The sequence below is a fragment of the Pristis pectinata genome, chromosome 4, assembly GCF_009764475.1.
Source record: "Pristis pectinata isolate sPriPec2 chromosome 4, sPriPec2.1.pri, whole genome shotgun sequence".
NCBI classification, from domain to species: Eukaryota; Metazoa; Chordata; class Chondrichthyes; order Rhinopristiformes; family Pristidae; genus Pristis; species Pristis pectinata.
Window position 1 is genome coordinate 305,244 of NC_067408.1, and position 24,710 is coordinate 329,953.

Genomic DNA, 24,710 nt, shown 5'->3' on the forward strand with positions numbered 1-24,710 from the left:
GGTATCTGGGATGGAGTAAGTGACAACGGGCCGAGTGGCCTGTTACCGGGCCCCCGAGAATGGTGGCGGCAGACCGGGCCCCTGCACACTCAGCACGGTAGCAGGGGGAGTGAACCCACGTCTCGGTTGTCAGAGGCGGTGCAGACGGGGCCTCGGCCTCACCATTCCCCGGCCCCGCCATCTTCGGGCTGACGGACGACGTCCGCGCTACTTCTGCCGGGCCTGCGCAGAGCGTGCGCGCCCCCGGCGACGTCAGGCGGCGCAGCGTGCGCGCCACCCCGGCCGTGCTGCCATACGGAGTGCAGGCCGAGCCCGCGCCATGGCCGCACAGGTGCAGACTGTACCGCTGCCTCACCGCGCCACAGGCCGGCCCCCGAGCCCAGCGACCCGCAGGACCGGGGCCAAGCGCCTCATGGCGGCGCCGCCCCCCAAAGTGAACCCGTGGAGTAAGCCGGCCGCCGCGAGGTCGGAACTCCGGTCCTGGGCCTGCTGCAGAGCCTGGGCCCGACGCCGGGCCTGAGCCCCCTGGGACAGGCCGGAGACGGCGCCGAGGAGTCGAGGGCCGCCAGCGGCCGCAGGAAGGAATTCATTGAGGCTCCGCCGCCCAAGGTGAACCCGTGGACCCGGAGAGTGAGCGGGAGCGGCGTGGAGACCGAGCCAGGTGGGTGCGGGGCTGGGGGGAAGGGAGGCCTGGGCCGGGGATGGCTGATGGATGGACTCCAGAGTAGGGCGGTCCGTCCACCCCCACGCTGGGAGACCGCGCCCATGAGAGGACCGGGCCCCCGCCGTCTCCCAGGGTGGGGAACCTAACCGACCCTCCTACGTTCCTCCAGTGCCCAGGCGGGGTGACGTCGGCCCGTGCACTCCCACCTCCCTTGCAATTCCTAGACTGCAGGACCCAGCACTCCCCCCTCTTCCCCCCCCTCCTCCCCCCCTCTTCCCCTCCCCGCCTCTTCCCCCCCTTCCCCCCCCCCTCTTCCCCCCTCTTCCCCCCCCCGCCTCTTCCCCCCTCTTCCCCCCCGCCTCTTCCCCCCATCTCCCTCTTCCCCCCCGCCTCTTCCCCACCCCTTCCTCTTCCCCCCCCCCGCTAGTTTTCCCCCCCCGCCTCTCCCCCCCGCCTCTTCCCCCCCCCCCCCCCCCCCCCCCCCCCCCCCCCCCCCCCCCCCCCCGCCCCACCCCCCCCCCCCCCCCCCTCCCCCCTCCCTCCCCCCCCCCCCCACCCCCCCCCCCCTCTTCCCCCCCCCCCCCCTTCCCCCCCCCCCCCCCCCCCCCCCCCCCCCCCTCCCCCCCCCCCCCCCCCCCCCCCCCCCCCCCCCCCCCCCCCCCCCTCTTCCCCCCCCCCCCCCCCCCCCCCCCCCCCCCCCCCCCCCCCTCCTTCCCCCCCCCCCTCCCCCTCTTCCCCCCCCCCCCCCCCCCCCCTCCCCCCCCCCCCCCCCTTCCCCCCCCCCCCCCCCCTCTCCCCCCCCTCCCCCCCCCCCCCCCCCCCCCCCCCCCCCCCCCCCCCCCCCCTCCCCCCCCCTTCCCCCCCCTCCCCCCCCCCCCCCCCCCCCCCCCCCCCTCTCCCCCTCCTCTCCCCCCCCTCTCCCCCCCTCTCCCCCCCCTCTCCCCCCTCCTCTCCCCCCCTCTCCCCCTCCTCTCCCCCCCTCTCCCCCCTCCTTCCCCCCCTCTCCCCCCTCCTCCCCCCTCCTCTCCCCCCCTCTCCCCCCTCCTCTCCCCCCTCTCCCCCCCTCTCCCCCCCTCTCCCCCCCTCCTTCCCCCCTCTCCCCCCCTCCTCTCCCCCCCGCTCCCCCCCCTCCCCCCCTTCCCTCCTCTCCCCCCTCCCCCCTCGCTCCCCTCCCCTCCTTCCCCCCTCGCTCCCCTCCCCTCCTTCCCCCCCTCGCTCCCCCCTCCCCTCCTTCCCCCCCTCGCTCCCCTCCCCTCCCCTCCTTCCCCCCTCGCTCCCCTCCCCTCCTCCCCCCCTCGCTCCCCTCCCCTCCTTCCCCCCCTCGCTCCCCTCCCCTCCTCCTTCCCCCCCTCGCTCCCCTCCCCTCCTCCCCCCCCTCGCTCCCCCTCCCCTCCTCCTCCTTCCCCCCCTCGCTCCCCTCCCCTCCTCCTCCTCCCCCCTCCTCCCTCCCCCCCTCGCTCCCCTCCCCTCCTCCTTCCCCCCCTCGCTCCCCTCCCCTCCCCTTCCCCCCCCGCTCCCCTCCCCTCGCTCCCCTCCCCTCCTCCTTCCCCCCCTCGCTCCCCTCCCTCCTCCTTCCCCCCCCTCGCTCCCCTCCCCTCCTCCTTCCCCCTCGCTCCCCTCCCCTCCTCCTTCCCCTCGCTCCCCTCCCCTCCTCCTTCCCCCCCTCGCTCCCCTCCCCTCCCTTCCCCCCTCGCTCCCTCCCCTCCTCCCTTCCCCCACTCGCTCCCTCCCCCTCCTCCTTCCCCCCTCGCTCCCCCTCCCCTCCTCCCCCTCGCTCCCCTCCCCTCCTCCTTCCCCCCCTCGCTCCCCTCCCCTCCTCCTTCCCCCCCTCGCTCCCCTCCCTCTCCTTCCCCCCCTCGCTCCCCTCCCTCCTCCTTCCCCCCCTCGATCCCCCTCCCCTCCTCCTTCCCCCCTCGCTCCCCTCCCCTCCTCCTTCCCCCCCTCGCTCCCCCTCCCCTCCTCCTCTCCCCCCTCGCTCCCCTCCCCTCCTCCTTCCCCCCTCGCTCCCCCCCCTCCTCCTTCCCCCCCCCCCCCCCCCCCCCCCATCGCTCCCCTCCCCTCCTCCTTCCCCCTCGCTCCCCTCCCCTCCTCCTTCCACCCCTCGCTCCCCTCCCCTCCTCCTTCCCCCCCTCGCTCCCCTCTCCCCTCCTCCCTTCCCCCCCCTCCTCGCTCCCTCCTCCCTCCCCTCCTCCTTCCTCCCCTCCCCTCCTCCTTCCCCCCCTCGCTCGCCTCCCCTCCTCCTTCCCCCCTCGCTCCCCTCCCCTCCTCCTTCCCCCCCTCGCTCCCCTCCCCTCCTCCTTCCTCCCCTCCCCTCCTCCTTCCCCCCCTCGCTCCCCTCCCCTCCTCCTTCCCCCCCTCGCTCCCCTCCCTCCTCCTTCCCCCCCTCGCTCCCCTCCCCTCCTCCTTCCCCCCTCGCTCCCCTCCCCTCCTCCTTCCCCCCTCGCTCGCCTCCCCTCCTCCTTCCCCCCCTCGCTCGCCTCCCCTCCTCCTTCCCCCCCTCGCTCGCCTCCCCTCCTCCTTCCCCCCCTCGCTCGCCTCCCCTCCTCCTTCCCCCCCTCGCTCGCCTCCCCTCCTCCTTCCCCCCCTCGCTCGCCTCCCCTCCTCCTTCCCCCCCTCGCTCGCCTCCCCTCCTCCTTCCCCCCTCGCTCGCCTCCCCTCCTCCTTCCCCCCTCGCTCGCCTCCCCTCCTCCTTCCCCCCCTCGCTCGCCTCCCCTCCTCCTTCCCCCCCTCGCTCGCCTCCCCTCCTCCTTCCCCCCCTCGCTCGCCTCCCTCCTCCTTCCCCCCCTCGCTCGCCTCCCCTCCTCCTTCCCCCCTCGCTCGCCTCCCTCCTCCTTCCCTCCCCCCCTCGCTCGCCTCCCCTCCTCCTTCCCCCCCTCGCTCCCTCCCCTCCTCCTTCCCCCCCTCGCTCGCCTCCCCCCTCCTTCCCCCCCTCGCTCGCCTCCCCTCCTCCTTCCCCCCCTCGCTCGCCTCCCCTCCTCCTTCCCCCCTCGCTCGCCTCCCTCCTCCTTCCCCCCCCTCGCTCGCCTCCCCTCCTCCTTCCCCCCCTCGCTCGCCTCCCCTCCTCCTTCCCCCCCTCGCTCGCCTCCCCTCCTCCTTCCCCCCCTCGCTCGCCTCCCCTCCTCCTTCCCCCCCTCGCTCGCCTCCCCTCCTCCTTCCCCCCCCCGCTCGCCTCCCCTCCTCCTTCCCCCCCTCGCTCGCCTCCCCTCCTCCTTCCCCCCCTCGCTCGCCTCCCCTCCTCCGTCCCCCCCTCGCTCGCCTCCCCTCCTCCTTCCCCCCCTCGCTCGCCTCCCCTCCTCCTTCCCCCCCTCGCTCGCCTCCCCTCCTCCTTCCCCCCCTCGCTCGCCTCCCCTCCTCCTTCCCCCCCTCGCTCGCCTCCCCTCCTCCTTCACCCCCCTCGCTCGCCTCCCCTCCTCCTTCCCCCCCTCGCTCGCCTCCCCTCCTCCTTCCCCCCCTCGCTCGCCTCCCCTACCTCCTTCCCCCCCCTCGCTCGCCGCCCTCCCTCCTCCTTCCCCCCCCTCGCTCGCCTCCCCTCCTCCTTCCCCCCCTCGCTCCCCTCCCCTCCTCCTTCCCCCCCTCGCTTCGCCTCCCCTCCTCCTTCCCCCCCTCGCTCGCCTCCCCTCCTCCTTCCCCCCCTCGCTTCGCCTCCCCTCCTCCTTCCCCCCCTCGCTCGCCTCCCCTCCTCCTTCCCCCCCCTCGCTCGCCTCCCCTCCTCCTTCCCCCCCTCGCTCGCCTCCCCTCCTCCTTCCCCCCCTCGCTCGCCTCCCCTCCTCCTTCCCCCCCCTCGCTCGCCTCCCCCCTCCTTACCCCCCCTCGCTCGCCTCCCCTCCTCATTCCCCCCCTCGCTCGCCTCCCCTCCTCCTTCCCCCCCTCGCTCGCCTCCCCTCCTCCTTCCCCCCTCGCTCGCCTCCCCTCCTCCTTCCCCCCCTCGCTCGCCTCCCCTCCTCCTTCCCCCCCTCGCTCGCCTCCCCTCCTCCTTCCCCCCCCTCGCTCGCCTCCCCTCCTCCTTCCCCCCCTCGCTCGCCTCCCCTCCTCCTTCCCCCCCTCGCTCGCCTCCCCTCCTCCTTCCCCCCTCGCTCCCCTCCCCTCCTCCTTCCCCCCTCGCTCCCCCTCCTCCCCTTCCTCCTTTCCTCCCCCCTCGCTCCCCTCCCCTCCTCCTTCCCCCCCTCGCTCCCCCTCCCCTCCTCCTTCCCCCCCCTCGCTCCCCTCCCCTCCCTCCTTCCCCCCTCGCTCCACTCCCTCCTCCTTCCCCCCCCTCGCTCCCCTCCCCTCCTCCTTCCCCCCCTCGCTCCCCCTCCCCTCCTCCTTCCCCCCCTCGCTCCCCTCCCCTCCTTCCTTCCCCCCCCTCGCTCCCCTCCCCCTCCTCCTTCCCCCCCTCGCTCCCTCCCTCCTCCTTCCCCCCTCGTCCCCTCCCCTCCTCCTTCCCCCCCTCGCTCCCCTCCCCCTCCTCCTTCCCCCCCTCGCTCCCCTCCCCTCCTCCTTCCCCCCCTCGCCTCCCCTCCCCTCCTCCTTCCCCCCCTCGCTCCCCTCCCCTCCTCCTTCCCCCCCTCGCTCCCCTCCCCTCCTCCTTCCCCCCCTCGCTCCCCTCCCCTCCTCCTTCCCCCCCTCGCTCCCCTCCCCTCCTCCTTCCCCCCTCCCCTCCCCTCCCCTATCCTCCTTCCTCCCACTCCCCTCCCCTCCCCTATCCTCCTTCCCCCCACCTACTCCCCCTCCATCTCCCTCTCCATCTCCCTCTCCCTCCCCCTCCCTTATCTCGCCCCATGCCCCCTCCAGCCTCATGTTCTGTTTGTCATGATGGAGTGGCAGAATTTTGATTCTTTGGGATGATCAAGTTATCCAGCCCCACTTGCACTTTGCTGTTTTGCTTGGCACTTCCAAATTCCGATTACTTTTCTGTCATATACACCAGGGTGCAATGAACTTCCTTACTTCCTGCTCGAACTGAATCTTGTTTTAAAGCTGCTGCCTGATCTATTAATCATGGCTGCTGGAGGATCCTGCTCTTTAGTGAATGATGAGGCATAAAGGTTTGAAGTGATCCTTATCCTATGCATGCTGGAATCCAGGCAAATTGAGTCATGCTTTTTCTGCAATGAGAAAACTATTTACTTATATAAATGGAAACACAAGAGACTGCAGAAAATTCTCTCCGTAGATGCTGCCTGACTTGCTGAGTTCCTCAAGCATTTTGTGTTCGTTACCTTTTTTAAATTGTGCCTTAATCTTTCTTCTATCCCTAAAGAATTCTTTTACAAACAAAGTCGTCATCAAAGGTATTCGTGATTGAAAATTCTTTAGAGTGTGGTCCATTTGCAGCAAATGAGATTGGTCAAAACAAAGTTTCTGGTGCGGTGAGAGCAAAACATAATGAAGATAGCATACATAGCAACAATTTTTAGTTCCTTTAACACAGTTGTCCCAAGGCAATTGTCCTTTTATGGGATGTTGATGTGGATGGCAAGGTCTTAACTTATCACTATTTGTTTAGCTTCTCTTTAGAAGGTAGTGAATCACTGCTTTGAATTATGCAGTCTTAGGGTGAGGGTACTCTGGAATGATATTAAGTTCCAAGATTTTGACTCAGCAATGACAAAATAAATTGATAGTTGGTACGATGAAGTTATCCAGTTCAGAGATATCAAATAAAATTGACATTTATTCACTTAAGTTTAAAAAAATTATTGAAACACAAAATTTGGGAAAAGGCCATTTCCTCTGGCTGGAGAGTCATTAACCAGGAAGTGTAACTTGGAATAAAGAGCTGCCTATTAAGGACTGATGTGAGCAATTTCTTAGAGGGTTTTGAATCTATAGCCCAGAGGGCTATGGATTCTCATTTATTGAGTTTGTTCAAGGCTGAGCAAGCTTGAAAGATCATGTGGACCACGCCATCTATTCCTCATATTCATGTATATTTCTAGATGTGTTGTATGACTTGAAGGGGTGCTTTTACTATCTGGGTGGATAGTGGAGATAATTAGATAAGCACTTGAATCACTGAGGCACAGAAAACTATTGTCCAAGTGTTGATAAATGGGATTAGTTTAGATAAGTACCCGATGGTCAGCATGGACTCTGACTCTTTTAGTTGGTGGGTTTTTACATAGACCTGCAGTTCTTATCCTTCTACATGGTAGAGTTTGTGCTTTTGACAAGTGTTGTAGAAGAAACCTTGGCATCCACGGCTAACTAAGGAAGTTGGTATGCTGTTAAAAGGTTGGGAAATTAATAATAGGAAGTGGATCAATGGTAGAGGTTCTCAATAATTAATTGTAGTATTAGATAATCAAAGGGCTATAGAAAGGGAGGAACATAAGAACAATCTTTATCATTAGAAAAGTACTTGGCAAATTAATAGTGTTAAGGGACCCATTAGTTTGCCTAGTACTTGGCTAATAGAGGCAAGTCCCCTAGATCTGATGGCGTGCATGCTAGGGTCTTGTCGGAAGTGACTACTGATGTAGTGCATGTGTATAAAAATTCTCTGGATTCTGCAGAGGTCCCGGAGGGCGAGAAAACCACAAACACAATTATTAACGAAAGGACAGAGAGACAAAGCAGGAAACTATAGACCAGTTAGTCTAAAATCTGTCATTGGGAAAATGCTGGAATCGTATTAGGACATCTAGTAAATCATAAGATGAGCAGAGTCATTACAGTTTTATGAAAGAAAAATCATTTTTCAAATTTGATAAAATCCTTTGAGGATGCAACTGGGTGAATAAAAGGGAAACCAACAGATGTACAGATGCATTTAGATTTCCAGAATGCAGTGATATGGTTGTAGAGTCAAACAGCACAGAAACATCCTTCAGCCCAACTCATCCATGCCAACTGTGAAACCTGTCTACGCTAATCCCATTTGGCTGCATTATGCCGGTATCAATCTCCTATCCAAGTACCTGTCCAAATGTCTTTTAAATGTTGTAATTGTATCTGCCTCCATATAACCACTACCTTCTGTGTGGAAAATCCCCCCCCCCCTCAGATTTCTTTTAAATTTCTCCCCCTAACCTTAAACCTATGTTCTCTAGTTTTAGACTCCATCGCCCGAGGAAAAAAGAATTTGACCATCTACCCTGTTTATGCTGCTAATGATTTTATAAAGCCCTGTAAGGTCACCCCTCAGTCTCCTAGATTCCAGTGAAAATAAACCCAGCCTCTCCAATCTCTTTTTATAACTACAGCCCTCCATTCCAGGCAACATTTTGGTGAATCTCTTTTGCACTCTTTCTAATGCTAACCACATCCTCCTTGTAGTGTGATGATCAGAACTGTACACAATAAACAGCCTGACCAATATTTTGCTGGTTAGTGGATTCATACAGATGAGTGCCCACTGGTTAGTGTAGACATCGTGGTCTGAATGGTTTTTCTGAATTGTAGTGACTCTATGAACCCCAAGTCCCTCTACACATCAACACTCCCGAGGTCCCTGCCATTTACTGTCTGTCCTATCAGTGATTGACATCCAAAGTGCATTACCTCACACTTGTCTGGACTATTTCCATCTGCCACCACTCTCTCCAACTTTCCAACCGATTGATGTCCCTCTGTCTCCTTTCACAATCTTCTTTGCATTCTACTCGTCCACCAATTTTTGTGTTATCAGCAAACTTGATAAATATTCCACCTACATTCTCATCCAATTCATTTATATACAAGACAAACAACAATCATTTCAGCACCCATCCCTGCCTTACATCAGTAGTAACAGAATTATAGTCAGAGAAATACTTCATCACCACACCTTCTGCCTCTATCACCAAACCAATTTTGGATTCTGTTTGCTACCTTGGACCCCTTGTGGACCAGCCTACCACATGGGCCCTTGTCAAAAGCCTTACTGAAGTCCATGTAAACCATGTCTTCCCCCCTCCATCTGCTTTCATCAATTTACTTAAGTTTACCATTTACCATGTCAAAAAACTCACTTAAATTAATGAAACATGATCTCCCCTGCACAAAACCACTGACTCCTAATCAGTTCCTGCCTTTCCAAATGAACATAAATCCTGTCCATTAGAATTTTTTCTATTAATTTCCCTATTATTGACATAAGGCTCACTGGCCTGTAGTTTCCAGCCCTTTCTTTTGAAAAAGTGAACAACATTTGCTACCTTTGACTCTTCAAGTACCATAACTGTGGCTAACAAAGATACAAAAATTTCTGTTAGAGCCCCATTAATTTCCTTTAAACTTCCTCCTTATCACCTGAAAGTTATGCCCTCTAGTATTTGACATTTCCACCCTGGGGGAAAAAGAACCTGACTATTTCCCTTATCTATACCTCTCATAATTCCATTGGCTCGCCCCTCAATCTCCGACACTAGAGAAAATCATCCAAATTTGTCCAACCTCTCCTTGTAGCTCATACCCTCTCCAAAGCCTCCACACCTTTCCTGTAATGCAGTGACTAGAACTGCACACAATACTCCAAATGTGGCCTAATCAAAATTTATACAGCTGCAACATGACTTCCCTACTTTTAAACTTGAAGTCGGCAGGGTGTGCGTGCAGGGATTGCCTTTTTGATGAGGGAGGGCATAACGGCAGTGCTTAAAGAAGATATCCTGTGAGGCCATATGGGTAGAACTTACAAACAAGAAGGGCATGATCACTTTGATGGGACTGTATTACTGGCCCCCCCAGTAGTCAGTGGGAATTAGAGGGGGAGGTGTGTAGGGAGATACCAGATAGCTGTAAGAAAAATAGGGAAGCATTAGTGGGAGATTTTAACTTCCCTATTATTGACTGGGTCACCCATAGTGCAAAGGGCTTGGGTGGGGTGGAATTCTGTCCAAGAAAGCTTCCTTCAGCAATATATAGAGCCCTACTAGAGAGGGTGCAACACTGGACCTCCTTGTAGGGAACAAGGTAGGGTAAGTGACTGAGGTGTCAGTGGGGGAGCATTTTGCAACTAGTGACCATAGTTCTATAAGTTTTAAAATAGTTTTGGAGAGAGACAGGAGTGATCCACAAGTTAATGTCTTAAATTGGGGCAGGGCCAATTTTGGAGGCATTAGGTGGAACTTGCAGAGGTCAGTTGGGTGAGACTGTTTGCAGGTAAAGTGATGTTTGGCAAGTGGGAGGCTTTTAAAAGTGCAATATCAAGAGTTCAGGGACAGCATATTCCTGTTTAGGTGAAGGGCAAGGCTGGCAAATATAGGGAACCATGGTTGACAAGAAATATTGAGGCTCTGGTCGGGGAAAAGGAGGCATACATTTGGGTTTAGGCAGCCAGGATCAAGCAAATCTTTTGTCGAGTATAAGGTTATAGGAGTACACGAGGGAAATCATGACAGCAAAAAGGGGACATGAGATGGATCTGGCAGGCAAGGTTAAGGAAAATTCAAGAGATTCTACAGGTATATTAAGGATAAGAAGGTGACTAAGAGAATAGATCCCCTTAAAGACCAGCATGGCTGTCAATTTGTGGAGCCATGGGAGATAGGTGAGATTTTTAATGAATATTTGTCATCAATTTTTACTGTGGCAAAGATCATTGAAGCTATGGAATTGAGGCAAATGAGTTGTGATGTCTTGGACTGTATAAAAATTACCAGAGATGAGGTATTAGTGGTTTTAAATTTCCAGGACCTGACAAAGTGTATCCTCAGACCTTGTGGGAAGCTAGGGAAGAAATTGCAGAGGCATCATCTTTAGCCACAGGTGAAGTTCCAGAAAACTGGAGGGTGGCTAATTTGTTAATTAAGGGCATTAACTTGTTGTTTCCTGACTTATCTTTAAGCCAGGAAACAACAGGCTGGTGAGCCTGACATCTGTGGTGGGTACGTTACTGGAGGGGATTCTGAGGGACAGGATCTACCAGAATTTGGATAGACAGGGACTGAATCGGGATAGTCAGCACAGCTTTGTGTGGGTGAAGTCACGTCTCTCAAATTTGTTTTTTGAAGAGGTAACCAAGAGGATTGTTGAGGGCAGTGGACATTGTTTATGTGGGTTTTAACAAGGCCTTTGACATGGTCCCATGCCGGAGGCTAGTCTGGAAGGTTAGATCACATGGGATCCAGGGAGAGCTAGCTAATTGGATTCATAATTGACGACAGTAGGCAGCAAAAGATGATGGTAGAAGGTTGTTTTTCAGACTGGAGGCCTGTGACTAGCAGTATGTTGCAGGGATCAGTGCTGGGCCATAATTGTTTGTCATTTGTATGTAAACAGTGAGTGAGAATGTAAAAGGCAAGGTTGGTATGTTTGCAGGGTGACACTAAAATAGTATCTTAGACAGTGAAGAAGTTTATCAAAATTGCAGGGTGACCTTGATCAGTTAGGTAAGTGGGCTGAGGAATGGTAAATGGCATTAAATCCAGATAAGTGTGAGATGTTGCATTTTGGAAAGTCAAACCAGGGTAGGACTTTCACAGTGAATGTAGATTCCTAAAATGGGGCGACCAGATTTGAATGCAATATTCCAGATGCGACCTAACCAGAGTTTTATAAGTTGGAACATTATATTGAACTTGTACAAGTTGTTGATGAGGGCATGCCTGGAGTATTGTGTACAGTTTTGGTTACCCTCTTATAGGAAAGACATCATTAAGCTGCAAAGAGTGCAAAGAATATTTACGAGAATGTTGCCAGAACTCAAGGCCTGAACTATTGAGAGAGGTTGGGCAGGCTAGGACTTTATTCCTTGGAACGTAGGAGACTGAGGGGTGACCTCATAGAGGTGTATAAAATCATGAGGGGCATAGATAGGGTCAATGAACACAGTATTTTTCCCAGAGAAATGGAATAAAAAAACTAGAGGGCGTAGGTTTAAGGTGAGAGGGGAAAGATTTAGAAGAGACCTGAGGGGCAACTTCTTCACACAGAAGGTGGTGTATATATGGAATGAGCTACCAGAGGAACTGGTTGAGGCAGGTGCAATTACAAGATTTATGAGACACTTGGACAGGTACATGGATAGGCAAGGTTTAGAGGACATGGGCTAATTGCAGGCAAATGGAAGTAATTTAGTTTGGCATCTTGGTCGGCATGGACAAGTTGGGCCGAAGGGCCTGTTTCCCTGCTGTATTACTCTATGCTGTGTACCTTCTTTACCATGCTATCTACTGCTTTGACCATTTTCAGGGAGCTATTGACTTGCACCCCAACATCGCCTTTCTTCCCATAGCATTCTGGGATAGATGCAAACTAGTGGGATGCCACCATGATCAGTGCTAGTGCCTCGCCAATTTACATGCTATGCACATTAATGTGCTCCAGTATCTCTAACACTTCCTCCTTCCTGACACAGACATGTTTCAGAGCATCAGCATATCCATCCCTTAACTCTCCATGCTCCACATCCTTCTCCCTGGTGAATACCGATGAGAAGTATTCATTTAGGATCCTGCTCATCCTCTGGTTCCACACATAGATTCCCCTTTTGATCCCTGAGGGGATCTACTCTTTCACTAGCCTCTTTCTTGCTTCTAATATATTTATGAAGGATTTGTGTTCTCCATAATCCTGCTTGCCAAGGCCATTTCATGTCCTCTTTGCCCTTCTAATTTCTATCTCAAGTTCTTTCCTGCATCCCCTATAAACATCCAAGGTCTCACTCAAAACCAATTGCCTGTAACTGATGTATGCTTCCTTATTTCTGATCAAACCTTCAGTTTTCTTGGTAAACCAAGGTTCCCTAATCTTCCCATCTTTGCTTCTTGCCCTTACAGGGACATGCTGACTCTGAGCTCTTACTATCTTGTCTTTCAACACCACCCGCTTATCGGATGTTTTTCTCTCGAGCAGCTGCTCCCAATCTGTTTTTGCCAGGTCCTGCCTTATAGTGTTGAAACGAGCCCTCCCCTAATTTAAGACCTTAACTCTAGGACCAACCTTATCTTTTTCCATGACAACCTTGAAACTTACTGAAATGCAATCGCTGGTTGCAAAGGATTCCTTTGCGGATATTGCCACCACTTGCAAAGTTGAGTATAGCCCCTTCCCTAATAGGACTCTACATATTGCTTCAGAAAACCCTCGAATGCACTTTATGAATTCTACCCCATCTAAGCCCCTTGGGAAAGTTAAAATCCCCTACAATGACTATCCTGTTACTTTTACATCCTACTGCAATTTGCCTTCACAGCTGTTCTTATTCCTGCTGTCTGTTGAGAGGCCTATAGTATAAACTCACCAAAGTGATCCCACCTTATTTCTAAATTCAATCCATATAGTCTCATTGGCTGATCTTTCCAGGATATCCTGCTGAGTACTGCCCCATTGCTCTTCCTGATCAGTAGTGCAACACCCTTTCCCTTTTGTACTCTGTTATGCCTGGAACTTGTATACCCCAAGACACTGAGCTGCCAGTCCTGCCCATATGTTTCTGTGATGCAATAATATGATAATCCCATGTGCTGATCCATGCTCTTAGCTCATCAATTTTACCTTTGAGACTCCTTGCATTAAAGCAAATGCAGTTAGCCTACCAGCCCACTCATGCTTCCCCACCTATCTCTGTCTACTCTGCCCACTGTTCTTGCCTGTTCTATTTTCTGCATATTAGAACCATAGAACCATACAGCACAAAACAGGCCCTTCGGCCCACCATGTTGTACCGTCCATCAAACCACCCTCACACTATCTAAATCTTTCCTCCCGCATATCCGTCTATCTCACATTCCTCCATGTGTCTATCCAACAAACTCTTGAACCTGTCCAATGTATCTGCCTCCACCACCACCCCAGGTAGTGCATTCCATGCACCAATCACTCTCTGGGTGAAAAACCTCCCCATGACATCTCCCCTGAACCTCCCACCCATAACCTTAAAGCCATGCCCTCTCGTCTTGAGCATTGGTGCCCTGGGAAGGAGGCGCTGGCTGTCTACTCCATCTATTCCTCTCAATATTTTATAAACCTCTATCATGTCTCCCCTCATCCTCCTCCTTTCCAGTGAATAAAGCCCTAGCACCTTAAGCTTCTCCTCATATTCCATACGCTCTAATCCAGGCAGCATCCTGGTAAATCTCCTCTGCACCCGCTCCAACGCCTCCACATCCTTCCTATAATGCAGCGACCAAAACTGAACACAGTACTCTAAGTGTGGTCTCACTAGAGTTTTGTAAAGCTGCATCATCACTTCGCAGCTCTTAAACTCAATCCCACGATTTATGAAAGCTAACATCCCATAGGCCGTCTTAACTGCTCTATCCACCTGTGAGGCAACTTTCAGTGAACTGTGAATTTGAACCCCCAGATCCCTCTGCTCCTCTACACTGCCAAGTACCTTGCCATTTACCCTGTACTCTGCCCTGGAGTTTGTCCTTCCAAAGTGTACCACCTCACACTTCTCTGGATTGAACTCCATCTGCCACTTGTCAGCCCAGCTCTGCACCCTATCAATGTCCCTCTGTAAGTTCTGACAGCCCTCCACACTATCCACAACACCACCGATCTTAGTGTCGTCCGCAAACTTACTAACCCAGCCTTCCACCCCCTCATCTAAGTCGTCTATAAATATCACAAAAGGTAGAGGTCCCAGAACCGATCCCTGCGGGACACCACTAGTCACTGCCCTCCAATCCGAGGGCACTCCTTCCACCACAACCCTCTGCTTTCTACAGGCAAGCCAATTCCTAATCCACACAGCCAAGCTTCTCTGGATCCCTTGGCCTCTGACCTTCTGAAGAAGCCTACCATAAGGTACCTTATCAAATGCCTTACTAAAATCCATATAGACCACATCCACCACACTACCCTCATCAATCTTCCTCGTCACCTCCTCAAAGAATTCTTGAGTCCCCACCTGCTCTACTATCATTCCAGGTCCCACCCACCTGCTTCACTAGTTTAAACCCTCCAGTTGATAAAGTGCCACAAAAGGTTGCTGAGCAAGATAAAGAGCACACACAGTAGGGGATAATATATTGGTATGGCCTGATTAACAACAACATAGAATAGAATAGTACAGCACAGGAACAGGTCATTTGCCCCACCATGCATGCACTAACCATAATGCCACTCTTAACAAATCTCATCTGCCTGTACGTGGTCTGCATCTCTCTATTCCCTGCTTGTTCACGTATCTGTCTAAGTGGGTCATTTTTAGATTGTCGGTCAGTGACCAGTGGGATGCCGTAGTGATCAGTGCTAGGGTCTCATTAGTTTACATTCCCTGTTAATGATCTGGTTGAAGGGACCAAGCTAAATTTGCTGATGAAACAACAATAGCAAATAGTGAGCCTTGTGAAGCATTGTAGGTGGGCAAGAAATTGGCAGGTGGAGTAAAAATGGGAAAATGTAGAGTTAACCACTTTGGAAGGAAAAATGAAAAAGGAAATGATTTAAATGGAGTGAATCTGCATAATGCTGCTGTACAAGAGGATCTGTGGGTGCTTGTGTATGAAACACAAAGGGTCAGCGCACAGGTACAGCAATTAACTTGGAAGGGTAATGGAACGTTACCCTTTCTTGCAAGCTGTTATAAAGAAGTATTGACGCATCTTTCTGGAACATTGATGAGACTTCACCTGGAGTTCTATGTGTAACTTGCAATAAAGGGTCTCCATATTTAAGGAATGATAAACTTGCTTTGGAGGCAGTGCAGAGGAGGTGACAGGATTGATTCATGGGATGAAAGAGTTGGCTATAAAGAAAGGCTGAGCTGGGTTGGGCCTATACTCATTCTCGTTTAGAAGGATGAGGCGTTTATTGAAATGCATAAAATTCCAAGGGGAATTGGCAGATGGATGAAGGGAAGTTTCCCAGTGGGATTATCTAGAATTAGGAGCATACTTTCTCTGAGGGTTGTGAATCTTTGGAATTCTTCAAACTCAGTGAGTTGTTGACATGGATTTTTTGAATATGGCTAAGGTTGAATATTAATTTAGAATAGAAGGGTGTCAGGGTATGGGAAGAGAACAGGAATGTGGTGTTGAGACCAAGATTGCATCAGTTATGATCTTATTGAGTGGCAGAACAGGATTGGTGCTGATCAGCATTCCTGCTAATATTTCTTCTGTTCTTATCCACAGTGCTTCACTGTAGGAGGAGATGAATGTTTATAGTGGTGGGTGGTGCCATCAGGCAGGCTGTTTTGTCCTGGATGATACTGAGCTTGAGTGTTAATGTAGTAGCACTCTTGTGGGAGTCAGGAGGTACGTCACCTGTTCTGTGATTGCGGTGGATGTAAGATGCCTCGGACTTTCTTTTAGAGACACTATTTATCCAGCTTCAGCCTATGAGTATGTTGAAAGTGGTGGACATGGTAATGTCAGTGGCACTCTTGTTGAAGATGGTTATTACGTGGCACTTGTTGGCACAAATGCTGTTTCATGTGTCACCTTGTATGTGACTGTTGTCTAGGTCTTGTTGCATTCAAGCACTGATTGCTTCAGTCTCTGAGGAGCTTTGTTAGGAACTGAAAATCGTGCAATCATCAGACTCTGGTACTTGCAGTCTAATGATAGAAGGTAGATCATTGGGGCATTGTCTGAGGAGTTGTTGCATCCAAGTCCTACAGCTGGGACCATCTTCCTTTGTGTGAGATTGATTCCAGTATAAGACGTATTTGCCTTGATGCTCATAACTTTTACCACAGTCGTTTGATGCCCCACACAGTTGAGCACGGTCTTGATGTCATGGCAGTTATTCACTTTGCACCAATGGAATTCAGCTTTTGTGTTTCTGCCAAGACTGAGAGGGAGCAAAGAGGAGCACAGTGCTCTGGTTTTCCTTTGCCATCCTTTTGCCCACTCCCTTAACCTGTCCTAGCTTTGAAGACTCATTGTTGGCAAGTTCAGTGTCTCCATTAGTCATAAATATAAACTAAAAATAGCTGAGCCTCCAGCACTAATCATGGTGGCACCCCACTAGTTACAGCTTGCCAATTTAGGCCAAGTGACACCTGGATTTGGCATTGTGTATGAGATATTAGAGTCATAGAGCACGGAAACAGGCCCTTTGGCTCAACTCGTCCATGCCAACCAAGATACCAATCTAACCAACTTTCCATTTGCTTGTGTTTGGCCCGAATCCCTCTAAACGTTCTTTATACATGTACCTATCCAAATGTCTTTTAAATGTTATCGTACCTGCCTCAACCACTTCCACTGGCAGCTCATTCCACACATCTATTAACCTCTGTGTGTAGAAGGTGCCCCTTGGGTCTCTTTTAAATCTTTCCCCTCTCACCTTAAACCTATGCCCTCTAGTTTTTGATTCCTTTTCCCTGGGTAAAAGATTCAAATTGGACAAAAGATGGCGGGGGGGGGGGGGGGGTGGTCTCAACCTGAAATGTTGACCGTCCATTTCCTCCACAGATTGTTTTTTGCTCAGATTCCTGCACCTGCAGTTTCTTGTGTCTCCCATAGTCCAAGAACTTGAATCCCTTCTTCCTGCACCAGCTCCTCAGCCATGCCTTGGCCTTCTATTCTTACTCTCACTAGCATGTGGCGTGGTGATTAATCCAGAGATTATATCCCTTGAGGTTCTACTTATTGACCTTCAGTCAAACTCCTATATTCATACTGCAGGCCCTCATCCCTGTGTTTTTTTTCTCCTACCTATCTACTCTGTCGCTCCACTTTAGGATCTTATATGTTTGAATATGGTCACCTCTCATTCTTCTAAACTCCAAGAATTCAAACCCAAATTGTTGAGCTTCCCTTGACAGGGCAATCCTCTCATCCCAGGAATTAGACTGGGTAATCTTTTTGGATTGTATCCAGTGCTGCTATCTCCTTGGGTAAAGGGATCATAACCTTGCGCAGTACTCCAGGTGCAGACGTACCTAAATTTCCTGATTGTGAAACTCCAACCCTTTATCCACCAGCCTCTAATGTGGCACCTTGTCAAATGCCTTTGGGAAGTCTACATGCGCTACATCTATAAGTTTTGCTTTATCAACTCTTCCTTTCATGTCCTCAAGCACGATTTACCTTTCATAAAACCATGTTGACTAAGTTTGATTATATTCTATTTCCTAAGTGATCAGTTGTTATTAGTTTGATTATTGACTTGCGCATCTTGCCAACAATAGATGTTAAACTAACTGGCCTGTAGTTCCCCATCTTCTCTATTTCTCCCTTTTTGAACAAGGCTATTTTCCAATCTTCCAGTGCCTTCCCGCAATTTAACGAAATTTGAAAAGTTTCAAACATTGGATACACTATCTCTTCAGCCACTTCCTTTAAAATCCTCGAGTGCAGGCCATCAGGTCTTGATTTGTCTATCTTTACCCCTGTGAGTTTCTCTGTGATACCTTTATCCCTTGTAATTAGAAGTTTTACAAGTTACGCCCTGTTTTTTTTTTGAAATTAGCTCATCTGTTTTCCTGAGGATATTAAGTGTCCACCATGGTGAAGACTGATGCAAAAAAAAATTGATCTAGCAGATCTGCCTTTTCTTTGTTTTGTTATTAATTCACCAGCCTCATACACTTACCTTGGCTATCTTCTTCCTATTATAGGAACCTCTTGCTGTTTGTTTGATATTGCAGGCAAGTTTTCTTTCAAAATCAATTTTCTCCCCAATGAACTAGTCTTTCACTGCTGGATCTTAAAAAAACTTTCCCTATCCTCTTGCCTACCACCAACCCTTTGCGACTTTGTATGCCATACTTTCAATTTGATATTGTCTTCAACGTCCTTTCTAATTGGGATAAATTCCTGCTGAGAGTTATGGATCAGCTGTTTGAATATCTGCCACTGCTTGTCCACTAACCTGTTTAGCATCATAGTCGTAAGGCATGGAAAAAGACCCCTTGACCCATTGAAGCTAATCCCATTTCCCAGCACTTGGCCCATATCCCTCTAAACTCTTGTCAAACTCCTGTCCGCATACTTCTTATATGTATCTAATATACTTGCCTCAACCACTTCGTCTGGCAGTTGGTTCCATATATCTACCACCTGCTGTGTAAAAACAAAAGGCTTAAAAAAGCTCAGGTTCTTATTAAACCTTTCGCTTCCAACCTTAAAACTATGTCCTCTAGTTTTTGATTCCCCAACCCTGGAAAAAAGACCGCTCACCCTATCTATGCTGCACATGATTTTTTTATACAGTGGCATGCAAAGGTTTGGGCACCCCTGGTCAAAATTTCTGTTACTGTGAATAGCTAAGCGAGTAAAAGATGACCTGATTTCCAAAAGGCATAAAGTTAAAGATGACATATTTCTTTAATATTTTAAGCAAGATTACTTTTTATTTGCATCTTTTATGGTTTCAATATAACAAAGGAAAAAGGCCCGAAGCAAAAGTTTGGGCACCCTGCATGGTCAGTACTTAGTAACAACCCCTTTGGCAAATATCACAGCTTGTAAACACTTTCTGTAGCCAGCTAAGAGTCCTTCAACTCTCGTTTGGGGGATTTTCACCCTTTCTTCTTTGCAAAAGGCTTCTAGTTCTGTGAGATTCTTAGGCAGTCTTGCATGCACTGCTCTTTTGAGGTCTATCCACAGATTTTCGATGATGTTTAGGTCGGGGGACTGTGAGGGCCATGGCAAAACCTTCAGCTTGTGCCTCTTGAGGTAATCAATTGTGCATTTTGAGGTGTGTTTAAGATCATTGTCCTGTTGTAGAAGCCATCCTCTTTTCATCTTCAGCTTTTTTACAGACGGTGTGATGTTTGCTTCCTGAATTTTCTGGTATTTAATTGAATTCAATTCTTCCCTCTACCAGTGAAATGTTCCCGTGCCACTGCTGCAAACACAAGCCCAAAGCATGATCGATCCACTCCCATTAGATCCACATATGTTAGACTATTGTTTATTGACTACAGCTCTGCCTTCAGTACAATAATTCCAAGCAAGCTTGTCACCAAACTCTTGAGACCTAGGACTCAACACCTCCCTCTGTAACTGGATCCTTGACTTTCTAACAAACAGACCACAATCAGTGAGGATAGGCAGCAATACCTCTGACATTATTCTCAACACTGGTGCCCCACAAAGGCTGCGTCCTCAGCCCTCTACTCTACTCCCTATACACTCATGACTGCGTGGCCAGATTCTGCTCTAACTCCATCTACAAGTTTGCAAGATGATACCACCGTGTAGGCCGTATCTCAAACAGCGATGAGTCGGGAGTACAGGAAGGAGATAGAGAGCTTAGTGGAATGGTGTCATGACAACAACCTTTCCCTCAATGTCAACAAAACAAAAGAGCTGGTCATTGACCAGGAAAGGGGGCGGTGTACATGCATCTGTCTACATCAATGATGTGAGGTCGAGAGGGTTGACAGCTTCAAGTTCTGGGCAGTGAACATCACCAATGGCCTGTCCTGGTCAAATCGTGTAGATGCCACGGCCAAGAAAGCTCACCAGCGCCTCTACTTCCTCAGGAGGCTAAAGAAATTTGGTTTGTCCCCTTTGACTTTCACCAGCTTTTAACGATGCACCATAGAAAGCATCCTATCTGGATGTATCACGGCTTGGTACGGCAACTGTTCTGCCCAGGACCGCAAGAAGCTGCAGAGAGTTGTGGACACAGCCCAGCACATCACGGACACCAGCCTCCCCTCCTTGGACTCTGTCTTACCTTTCGTTGTCTTGGTGTAGCAGCCAGCATAATCAAAGGACCCCACCCACCCAGGACATTCTCTCTTCTCCTCCTCTTCCATCGGGTAGAAGATACAGGAGCCTGAGGACACATACCACCAGACTTAAGGACAGCTTCTACCCCACTGTGATAAGACTATTGAATGGTTACCTTATACAATGAGATGGACTATGACCTCATGATCTATCTTGTGACCTTGCACCTTATTGCACTGCATTTTCTCTGTAGCTGTGACACTTTACTCTGTACTGTTATTGTTTTTACCTGTACTACCTCAATGCACTCTGTACTAACTCAATGTGTCTGCAATATGTAATGAATTGACCTGTACGATTGGTTTGTAAGACAAGCTTTTCACTGCACCTCGGTATAAGTGACAATAATAAACCAATACCAATACCGTGCTCTACAGTTGGAGAGGTGTTCTTTTCATGAAATTCTGCACCCTTTTTTCTCCAAACATACCTTTGCTCATTGTGGCCAAAAGTTCTATTTTAACTTCATCAGTCCACAGGACTTGTTTCCAAAATGCATCAGGCTTGTTTAGATGTTCCTTTGCAAACTTCAGATGCTGAATTTTGTGGTGAGAATGCAGGAAAGGTTTTCTTCTGATGACTCTTCCGTGAAGGTCATATTTGTGCAGATGTTGCTGCACAGTAGAACAGTGCACTACCACTCCAGAGTCTGCTAAATCTTCCTGAAGGTCTTTTGCAGTCAAATGGGGGTTTTGGTTTGCCTTTCTAGCAATCCTACGAGCAGTTCTCTCGGAAAGTTTTCTTGGTCTTCCAGACCTCAACTTGACCTCCACCATTCCTGTTAACTGCCATTTCTTAATTACATTACGAACTGAGGAAACGGCTACCTGAAAATGCTTTGCTATCTTCTTATAGCCTTCTGCTTTGTGGGCATCATTTATTTGAATTTTCATAGTGCGAGGCAGCTGCTTAGAGGAACCCATGGCTGCTGATTGTTGGGACAAGGTTTGAGGAGTCAGGGTATTTATAAATCTTTGAAATTTGTATCACCGGGCCTTTCCTAACAATGACTGTGAACAAGCCATAGCCCTAACAAGCTAATGAAGGTCTGAGACATTGGTAAAAGTTATCTAAGAGCTCAAGTCACTTGGGGTGCCCAAACTTTTGCATGGTGCTCCTTTTTTTCACTCTAAAATTGTACAAAACAAAAATAATACACTAATCTTGCTTAAAATGTTGAAAAGAATGTTTCATCTTTAACTTTATGACTTTTGGTGATCAGTCCATCTTCTACTCACTTAACTATTCACAGTAACAGAAATTTTGACCAGGGGTGCCCAAACTTTTGCATGGCACTGTACCTCTATGAGATCACCCCTCAGTCTCCTACACTCCAGCCTGTCTAACCTCTCCCTATAACTTAGTTCCTCGAGTCCTGGCAGCAACCTTAAATCTTTTTTTTCCAGACTTTCCAGTTTAATCACATCCTTTCTATGACAGGGTGACCAAAACTGAACACAATACTCCAAGAGTGTCCTAACCAACATCTTGTACAATCGCAACATAGCCTCCCAACTTCTGTATTCAGTGCCCTGACTGATGAAGGCCAATATGCCAGAAGTCTTCTTCATTGCCTTGTCTACCTATGATTCCACTTTCAGGGAACTATGCACCTGTACTCCAAGATCCCTCTGTTCTACAACAGTGTCTGGGGCCCTTCCATTCAATGTAAAAGTCTTACCTTGATTTGTCCTTCCAAAATGTAACAATTTGCACTTACCTGAATTAAATTCTATTTGCCAATCCTTAGTCCACCTACCCAGCCAATTAAAAATCCCGGTGTAATTCTTGATACTTCTCTTCACTGTCTATGACTTTAGACACTGTTCACGGTTTCTTATCTTATTTTCCCAGACCAGCTTGGACAACTGATTCATATCTTTATAGTTGCCGTTCTTTAAGTTGAAGGTGGTGATTTTTGCCCTGTGGTACCCTATAACTGCATCTGAAATACTATCATATTGTGGTTACTACCTCCAAGGGGATCGTTAATCACAAGATTTCTTATTAATCCTCCATTACTCATGACCAAATCTAAAATAGCCAGTTAGCAAGTAGGTTCTGTAACTGGCTGTTCTAAGAACCATTCCCAGACACTCATTGCAAATTCTTCTTCGATAGACTTGCCAGTTTGATTTGTCCAATGGATATGTAGATTAAATTCTCCCATGACAACTGCTGTTTCCTTCAAACATGCCGGAGATATTCCCCCATTTATGCTGTACCCTATCGAGAGGTCACAACTACCACCCATGTCTTCTTTCCTCTGCTATTCATGATTTCAACCCAAACCAATTCTACATTACTATCCACTGCTTCCATATCATGACACAACACTGCTCTAATACCTTGTTTGATTAACAATGCTACTTCATTCCTTTCTCTTTAGGCTTGTTCTTTTGGAATATTTTATAACCTGGAATACCAAGCACCCATTTCTGGTCACCCTGCAACCATTTTTTATATTTTCTGCCCCACCATGTTACACTTTGCTTGTCAATTTCCCCCATGTTATCCTGTGCCAGTGCTCTCATCTCCTGATTTATTGAATATCCTGTCCTTGGAGCCTCTCCCCTCCTATTTAGTTGAAAGCTCTGTATATAGCCCTATTTATGTGATTCACTGGGATACTGGTCCCAGCATGGATCAGGTGAAGTTCATCCCAATGGAACAACTCTCCATTTCCCCAGTACTGGTGCCAGTGTTCCATCACTCATTTCTACCCCACCATATTCTGAGCTGCATATTTACCTCTCTAATCCTATTTACCCTTTGCCAATTTGCATGTCACTCAGGTAATAATCCAGATGTTATCTCCCTTGTGGTTTTTCTTAAAAATTTTGCTCTGACCTCCTTGTAATCCATCAGCAAAACCTCCTTCCGAGTCCTCCCTTTTGTCATTAGTGCCTTCATGGACCATGACAACTGGATCTTCTCCCTCCAAGGCAAGTTGTTTTCCAGCCATAAGACCAGAACATATGGGAGCAGAATTAGGCCATTTGGCCCTTCGAGTCTGCTCTGCCATTCAATCATATTGATTTTTTTCAACCCCGTTCTCCTGCCTTCTATCCATAACCCTTAACCCCCTTATCAATCAAGAACTAACAACCTCTGCTTTAAATACATCCGATGATGACCTTCACAACCCTCTGTGGCAACAAATTCCACAGATGGACCACCCTCTGGCTGAAGAAATTCCTCATCTCAGTTTTAAAGGGATATCCTTTGATTCTGAAGCTGTAATACTACATTCTCCTACTAACTAATAATCTGGGACAGTAAAAAGTGCTGGAGGAACTCAGCAGGTCAGGCAGCATCCATGGAGGGAAATAAACAGTCGACATTTCGGACCGAGACCCTTCATCAGGACTGGAAAGGAAGGGGGCAGAAGCCAGAATGTGGGGGGAGGGGGAGGATCACACGCAGGCAGGGGATAGGTGAGTTCAGGTGATAGGCAAGTCCAGGTGAGAGAGGAAGGTAGGTGGGTGGGGGAGGGGGGAAGATGTAATAAGCTGAGAGGTGACAGGTAGAAGAGGCAAAGAGCTGAAGAAGAAGGAATCTGGTGGGAGATATAAGATATCTTTATTGGTCACATGTACATCAAAACACAGTGAAATGCATCTTTTGCATAGAGTGTTCTGGGGGCAGCCCGCAAGTGTCGCCATGCTTTTGGCGCCAACATAGCATGCCCACAACTTCCTAACCCATACGTCCCATGGAATAAAGAATGGAGGAGGGGAGAAGAGGAGGTGGGTAGGTCATCAAGGCAGGGGAAGGGAGCCACAGGAATAAGGGAAGACAAAGGAGTTGGGGGGGTGGGGGGGGAGAAAAAGAAGGGGAGGGGTTACCGAAAGTTGGAGAAATCGATGTTAGTTTGGAGACTCCCAAGGTGAATATGAGGTGTTGTTCTTCCAACCTGGGTCTGGCCTCAGGGTGGCAGTAGAGGAGGCCATGGATAGACATGTCAGTGTGGGAGTGGGATGTGGAATTGAAGTGGGTGACCACTGGGAGGTCTCCTTGCATCCTCTTCACAGCTCACAATCCCACCCAGTGTCATGTTGTCAGCAAATTTTGCAATATTACGTTTGGCGTTCCTGAATCCAGATCATTGATGTACATTGTGAACAGAGTCATAGAGCACAGACACTTGCCCTTCGGCCCATCATATCTATGCTGACCATCAAGTCCCCATCTATGTTAAACCAAGCCATCCAGTTTTGTATCCCTCTGCTATGTGTAAATGCCCTATCTGTACCCCTCAATGAGAATCAAAGGACTGCAGATGCTGGGATCTCAATGGAAAACATGGTGATGCTGGAGGAACTCAGCAGGCTTGGCAGCATCCGTGGAGAAAAGCAGGCAGTCAATGTTTTGGGTCAGGACCCTTCTTCAGGACTCAAGATAGGAAAAGGGGAAGCCCAATATATAGGAAGGAAAAGCAGATCAGTGGTAGGTGGTCAAAAGAGGGGAGGTGGGGTGGGCACAAGGTGGTGATAGGT

At 50.3% G+C, this 24,710-nt stretch overlaps 1 protein-coding gene across 2 annotated transcripts in view; it reads left to right on the forward strand.

The window, feature by feature from the left end:
- The first annotated feature begins 533 nt into the window (after positions 1 to 533).
- LOC127570067 (la-related protein 1-like) overlaps positions 534 to 24,710 on the forward strand; it is a 210,005-nt gene continuing 185,828 nt past the window's right edge. The window contains exon 1 of one of the 2 annotated variants that reach the window (XM_052015316.1): positions 534 to 661. The gene's annotated coding sequence lies outside the window, so the exon portion shown is untranslated. The remainder of the gene's footprint in view (positions 662 to 24,710) is intronic. The other variant, XM_052015317.1, reaches the window with a different exon arrangement.